The 7,590-nt window shown below is 41.8% G+C and overlaps 1 protein-coding gene and 1 non-coding gene across 2 annotated transcripts in view; both read right to left on the bottom strand.

Moving 5' to 3' along the window:
- RFFL (ring finger and FYVE like domain containing E3 ubiquitin protein ligase) overlaps positions 1 to 7,590 on the bottom strand; it is an 87,328-nt gene that overhangs the window by 41,792 nt on the left and 37,946 nt on the right. The window lies entirely within an intron of this gene.
- Positions 6,010 to 6,114, bottom strand: LOC119472111. Its single transcript, XR_005201222.1, has one exon. It is a non-coding gene; the product is annotated as a small nucleolar RNA U13 (small nucleolar RNA).

Genomic DNA, 7,590 nt, shown 5'->3' with positions numbered 1-7,590 from the left:
TCAAAAAAAAAAAAAAAAAAAAGAATTTCTCCCTTGGCTCCTCAACCCTTCTCTGCCAAATTCAAAGAATGAACATATACCTCTGGCCCCTACCTGGTGCACTGTAATTGCTTGCACTGCACTGAAGTCAAATAGGATTTGGTGATAAATCCAGGATGAATTCAGACTAAGCACCCCCTTCCTCCTACAGACCTTTAGCTTGGTTTGATGTTTGATCTCAATCTGAAAATTATGCTGACTTCCTGAAATGTTTTCTGCTCCTGCCAGGAGGATGTGATCTAGCCAATATCTACAACAAGAAGCAGAAATGAATAGATATTTCTAGTTCTCCTGGTGTCACAAAAACCTTTGTATCTTCACTATAGTCTCTCCTTGCAAAGAACACCTGTGCTCAACCTGATCTTCAGGTTTTACTATTTGCCTATATCCCACAACAAAGTGCAAAAGTCATATTCACCACCCTGTGATAGATAGAAGTAAAAAAGACACCTGTGCTGATAGCAGAAAGGAATGTTGTTCTCACTGCTTTCACACACAGTCACTAGACCATCCACATTGAGACATGCTGCTACTTTTACCCTTTTGCTCCTGGAATTACAAAGTGGAAGGACAGATGATTTTCTTTGTAATATGGCAAGGGTACAGAAAGCATGCGCGCATGCATGCGCGCGCGCACATACACACAGTCAAAACCTTTACCTGTCTCATATTATGGTTTGACACCAGCAGAATGGACCTGGTTCAAGTGGTTATAATAATCCATAAAGATCCCAAGATGACTCATGCAGATGGTTATCCTGTAGCCAATCCAGTCCTCTAATAAATGTAATAAAGCAGATTTCACAGTAGGAAGCAATGGGAATGGGAAGTGTGTTCAGAAAATAGGGACTGCTAAGATTGTTTACCAGCTGAGTGACCCCAAGCAAATTACTTACTTAATCTCTTCTCCAGAGACTTGCCAAGGGGCGAAGCAATTCAGTAACTAGCATTAGATGTAGCCTCCAGTACTCAAGGAAAGTTTCAATTCAGAGTAAAGAAAAGTTCACAAAGGCCCAGTAGTAATTTGTAAACCACCACACTCAGAAAACACAAAAAAGTTAGGCTACAAATTCTGGAAACCAACAAAAACAAACTGTTATTTAAAAGAATGAGCCAGGCTTGGTGGCTTACTCCCGTAATCCCAGCACTTTGGGAGGCCGAGGTGGACGGATCACCTGAGGTCAAAAGTTCCAGACCAGCCTGGCCAACCTGGCGAAACCCCATCTCTACTAAAAATACAAAAATTAGCTGGACATGGTGGTGGGTGCCTGTAATTCCAGCTACTCAGGAGGCTGAGGCAGGAGAACTGCTTGAGTCATGGAGGCGAAGGTTGCAGTGAGCCAAGATCGCGCCATTGCACTCCAGCCTAGGTGACAGAGTGAGACTCCGTCTCAAAAAAAAGAATGGGCCTGTTGTAGTGGCTCATACCTGTAATCCCAGCTACTGGGTGGCTGAGGTGAGAGGATCACTTGAGCCTAGGAGATCAAGGCTGCAGTGAACTTGATCATGCCACTGTACTCCAGCCTGGGTGACAGAGGGAGATCCAGTCTCAAAAAATAAAAATTAAATAGAAGAATGTGATGGCTGGTGTGGTAGCTCACACCTGTAATCCCAGAACTGTGGGAGGCCAAGGGAGGAGAATCACTTGAGGCCAGGAGTTTGAGACCAGCACAAAGCCTGGGCAACACAGCGAGACCTCACTCTGGTGCCAAGTCTGGACTACAATGATGCACTCTTGGCTCACTGCAGCCTTGACTTCCTGGGCTCAGGAGATCCACCTACCTCAATCTCCTGAGTAATTGGAACTATACGCACATGCCACCATACTCACCTATTTTTATTTTTGTAGAGACAGGGGTCTCACTATATTCCCCAGGCTGGTTTCAAACTCCTGGGCTCAAGAAATCTTCCTACCTCAGCTTCCCAAACTGCTGGGATTACAGGCATAAGCCACTGCCCAGGCTCTACAAAAAAAAAAAAAAAAAATTAAAAGGATGATGAATTATAGGCTAAAATTTCCCATTATTAGGTTAAAAAATAGCCAAATCCCATATCTATCAAAAGTAACATCAGCAGTCAATTCAGTGGCTTCATTTTATAAACCATATGGATGCAGTATGGTATAAAATAGGAAAAACAACCATGCCCAGGAAGAAAGAATGATTGGTCCCTAGAAGAAAGATATGCATATGGATAAAGGCAAGGGCAGTAAAGGACTATTTATGTTAGCTTCTTTTCAAACCAAAAATGGAGACTTCTTCAGCCAAGCTCAAATATTAGAAGTCTTGACTTTTTAACAGCACCAAGTTTCAAAACAGAGGCACAAGAGTTACAATAGACAAACACGTCTTGTTTGCACTTGACTTCCTGTTTTGGGCTCTGATCTCTTTCCACTGTTGCATCCTAGGCCAGTAGTGTTAGACCCTCAACAAATAGGTAACCTTTCCTATCTGCTGCCAACCGGTTCACTAGACAGTATTTCAGTGACAATAAAGTACATTATATGAGTCGTAAAAGATTCCCCTAACAAGCACCAAAAACCAATCATAAGGGGAGGGATAACATTAGGAGAAATACCTAATGTAGATGACAGGGTGGGGGGAGGGGGGAATGGATGCAGCAAACCACCGTGGCATATGTACCTATGTAACAAACCTGCACAATCTGCACACGTACCCCAAAATTTAAAGCATTAAAAAAAAATCTGACCGGGCATGGTGGCTCACGCCTATAATTCTAGCACTTTGGGAGGCCGAGGTGGACAGATCATGAGGTCAAGAGATCGAGACCATCCTGGCCAACATGGTGAAACCCCATCTCTACTAAAAAAAAAAAAAAAAAATTAGCTGGGCATGGTGGCGCACACCTGTAGTCCCAGCTACTTGGGAGGCTGAGGCAGGAACATTGCTTGAACCCGGGAGGTGGAGGTTGCAGTGAGCTGAGCTCGCCCCATTGCACTCCAGCCTGGTGCCTGGTGCCTGGTGACAGTGCGAGACTCTGTCTCAAAAAATAAAAAAAAAAAAAAATCATGAGTCTCAGACACTTTCTGGATTTCCCATGCTTCATACTGACATCTGACTTAGAGTAAGCAATAAAATCTCAAACAGGGCTGAGATAAGGAAATTAAGCCTAAAACAAAACTTGGAATATATGGGCTGGGAAAAAGAGCAAGAAAATTTGAAAACATTTTAATAATTAAATGTTAACCCCTTTTCAAATGCAGAAGGAACAGATTCCCAGAAGTGAGTGACGGAGACAGTTAAACAGCTCTTTGGTGAACACTGCCTCAAATCCAACCTGCTACCAACTGGACAAAGTCTACTTTTCAGCATTGCAAAAGCCTTCAATTTTAGACACCTAAAGCCTCCACTTCAAGTGTAACTTTCCACTACTTTCAAAGATTTGGTGGTTTCCCAGGCCACATTCAGTTCTAGAAGTAAACACTGGGCAACAAATACCCGTTTCATGGACAAGTCATTTAGCCTCTTTCGGTCTGTTTTCTCATCTGGAAAACAGGAAGGCTGAACTACACTCATCTCTAATGTTTTCTCCAGCTGTAGAAAAAATTTGAGGATTCAATATTAACGGTTAACAGAAGTTTCTGTGGCTTCCTGTATTATTTCTTTGGTCAAATAAGATCGCGCCACTACACTCCAGCCAGGGTGACAGAGCAAGATTCCGTATTAAAAAAAAAAAAAAAAAAAAGATGCCTCTGACATCCCACATCCCACACTGTGAATAAAATGACCTGATCTATCTCCCCAGTATGCAAAAATTTTTTTCTCCTTTCCCTTGAAACAAGCATCAGAAAATTTCCCTCTTGAAAGCAATATACTGACAAATCTGTTCTTTATACATGGTCTTTTCTTAAAGTCTTAATGTAATCACCACTCAATTCCCATGCTGGTCATCTGATTCATGGAGAAACTCGAGCCACAAAAGGATGGAGAAAATTCGACCAGCAGCATGTGGCACACCCACACAGTGACTGCTAGTGGGGAAAAAATGATGCAAAATCTGGGTAAAAAAAGGGAGTGGTAAAGACAAGTTCAGTGAGTCAGTGCAAAGGAAAACACAGTTTAATAGAAAAGAAAGAAAAGGAAATGTGAAAGGAAGAAGAAAAGCAAAAAAAGGGAGGGCATCTATAAACAATGAGCATACACTTAAATCTGAAATTCCGTTCAGTTATTCATTCATTCATCCAATAGGTATCGAATGCCCACTATGTGCAAGGAACTGAACTAGGGGAAAGACAAAGGTCAACCAGACAGATCTGCTCAGTGAGGCCATGGTCTAGTAGGAGAGAGATGAGTATGTACATAAACAGCTATACTAGACGGCAGAAAGTGTTAACGTGCCACAAAGGAGACATAAAAAAGAATTCTCTACTATGAGAATCAAGAGGAAGTGATTACTCCCAGTGAGGGATCAGACTAAGGAGCCCTTCATGGGAAGAATGACATTCCAAGCCAAAAGCACAACAGAAACAAGGGTACCCAAGTAGGAAATCAAGGATATACAGGAGCAGTGAGTAGCTGGCAATAGCTAGTGATCCAGAGAGCCATGTCTAAATTGGATACCTGGACTGAAGCCAGATTGAGTTTTCAGAAATTGGCATTAGTATCTGAATTTAAGTCTAGTGGAGGAGGAAGGGGACAGGAAGGAGTTGACAAACTAGGAGCCAGAGGAAACTAAAAAACTTAACTCGAGGGGCGGGGGAGAGGAGGAGGTGGCAAAACAAAACAAAACAAACAAAAAACTTAACCCATAAAATTAGGATAATAAAATCAATACAAAATCAATGTGTACAGATATGTAAAATTCCTCCAAAGAGACAGAGTATCTTCCAAACCAAAAGCAAGAAAAGGACAAAAAGGCTTGGATGACTATATTAATATACAGGTATTTAAACAAAGAATGTGCCCACATCTAAGACTGATTAGCAAAGAAATCTGGAAAAAAAATCTAGAAAAAACAAGCAGGGGCATTTTGACTCCAGAGCTACTCAAGGCCGAGAAATACTAGAGCTACACAACATCTCTGCAGTGGAACAAGGTTATTTCAAGAAGCTTAAATGGGAACAGCATATATTAACAGCTAGGGGTATGGGCTCTTAGAGGCAGAGGGACTTGGTTCAAATCTCAGTTCAGTGTCTTATCAGCTTGAACAGAGCCTTGGTTTCCTCATTTGTAAATTGAAGATAATTTGCCTACTTTGCAGGAGGATCACTGAGAGAATGAAATGCCCTACTGTATGCAAAGTACTTAATGTAATACCAGCTATTATGGGAAACAATCAATAATCTTTTTTGTAACTGTATTCTCCCCCACAAACCATTCTATCTTATAATTCCATGCTCACTAAGCAAGCTTGATATTATTAAATTTGATTTTCCAGATCTCCTGATATTCAAAAGCAATTATCCTAACAAATTCCAGAATCTTGTTAACGGAAAAGGAATCCTTCACCCTAAAATAATAAATTGGCATTCCATTCTGAGCTCAATCACTCAAGTCTGAATACAATCCTGTCTTCAAGACTGATTATTTCCAGGTTCTCAACCAAATACATTTTGTGACCTAAGACTAGACTGACAACACAGTGACAAAAATCCTGAGGGGTCATCCTGAGAAGTTAGACTGGCATCACCCTGGCCAGCCCTACCTAATGCCACCCTCACTCTACAAGCTAACTTGTATAATACTTTCCCATACTTCTCCTCCACCTTCCACCCCTCTCATACCCTTCAATCATGAACTACAATGAAGCACTTTCCCTTCCTCTCTAACCTTTTAGAGGTCAAATAGCTCATTTTATCAATTTTTGCGTTTTCCTCCATATCCCAATATAACTTGCATCAAAAGAACCAAAATAAATATTTACTGCAAAACACAATTTTGCTTAACAACACAAGCCATTGCATTCCACCATTCTCACAAGCTGAAGCCCCTTTCCAATATATTTTTCTCACATCAGATGCGTAACGCGCTGACTTTGTAGTAACAAGGCTTGAAGGAGGCACATCTCATACGTGTATGAAAACCCAATCATCACACTTATGAACAACAAAAGGATCCCCTTTCTGATTTACTGAACTCTTATTCTATGCTTTTCTTTTCCTCTCTTCCCTTGCCTTTGCCCATCTCTCCATTCCTAAACTGCCAGATTATTATAGAAAAATCAGAAGACTTTACTTAAATGGGTTGCTAACAAATTCATACAGCTGAGGCTAAACCATCAATGGGCTCTAAAAGCCTTTGATTCATCTCTAGTTGATGTTCTGATGGGACTTTCCAAAGAGCAGTGTCATGCAAGGTTTAGGAGCATGAGACCTGGGACAGACAGAACTCATAGTCTTCTTCTTGTGTGAGGTGTCAAGGTGATTAATTCTCTAAGCTTCATTTTCCTCATCTGTAAAATGGAGTACCTAAATGAGGTCATTTACACAAATCCTTAACACTATCAGAGTGACAGCCTTAGAGTAGGTGCTTAGTAAATACCAATCCAACAGCTTTTAAAATCTTGCCTTCAAACACACACTTCTCTATGAAAGTTTGTACAAGGCAAACTCTTTGTGATCTTCCTTTTTCTTCAATTCCCAACTTCCCTAAGAAAGTAGCTGGTACTCTGTCTTCACTTCTCCATCACACACTCATTCATTAACTCAATTTCATTTCTGTGGAAAGCCCTTTCTCCATGGTCACCAATGATCTTCTGATAGATAAATGCGTGGCTCTTTCCCATGTCCTCAACCTTCATGATCTCCCTGCAGCCCCATACATGCAAAATCTACCCAAATTCTTTATGAAGCTGTCCTCAGAGGGTTACCAAAAATTCTAGACAGAAATATAACTATAATTAAGCATTAGGCCAGGTGTGGTAGCTCACCTGTTATCCCAGCACTTTGGGAGGCTGAGGTGTGCAGATCACCTGAGGTCAGGAGTTCAGGACCAGCCTGGCCAAAATGGTGAAACCCTGTCTCTACTAAAAATACAAAATTAGTCGGGTGTGGTAGCACATACCTGTAGTCCCAGCTACTCAGGAGGCTGTGGCAGGAGAATCGCTTGAACCTGGCAGGCAGTGGTTGCAGTGAGCTGAGACTGTGCCACTGCCCTCCAGCTGGGACCACAAGAGCAAAATTCCATCTCAAAAAAAAAATAATAATAATTAGCATTAATCAGGCTACACTTTGACCCATTTCTTTATAACCAAAAGTCACTGACCATCTGCATCCCTACTGTTTCTAAAGAAAGGACTTCTGGGCTGGGCTTGGTGGCTCACGCCTGTAATCCTAGCACTTTGGGAGGCCAAGGCAGGTGGATCACAAGGTCAGGAGTTCAAGACAAGTCTGACCAAGATGGTGAAACCCCATCTCTACTAAAAAATACAAAAATTAGCTAGGCATGGTGGCACGTGCCTATAGTCCCAGCTACTCCGGAAGCTGAGTCAGGGGAATTGCTTGAACCTGGGAGGCGGAGGTTGCAGTGAGCCCAGATTGCACCACTGCACTCCGGCCTGGGCAACAGAGCTAGACTCTGTCTCCAAAAAAAA

The sequence above is a fragment of the Cebus imitator genome, unplaced genomic scaffold (assembly GCF_001604975.1).
Source record: "Cebus imitator isolate Cc_AM_T3 unplaced genomic scaffold, Cebus_imitator-1.0 Scaffold85, whole genome shotgun sequence".
NCBI lineage: Eukaryota > Metazoa > Chordata > Mammalia > Primates > Cebidae > Cebus > Cebus imitator.
Note: the sequence above shows the minus strand (reverse complement) of the source record. Positions and strands in the feature narration are given on the sequence as shown.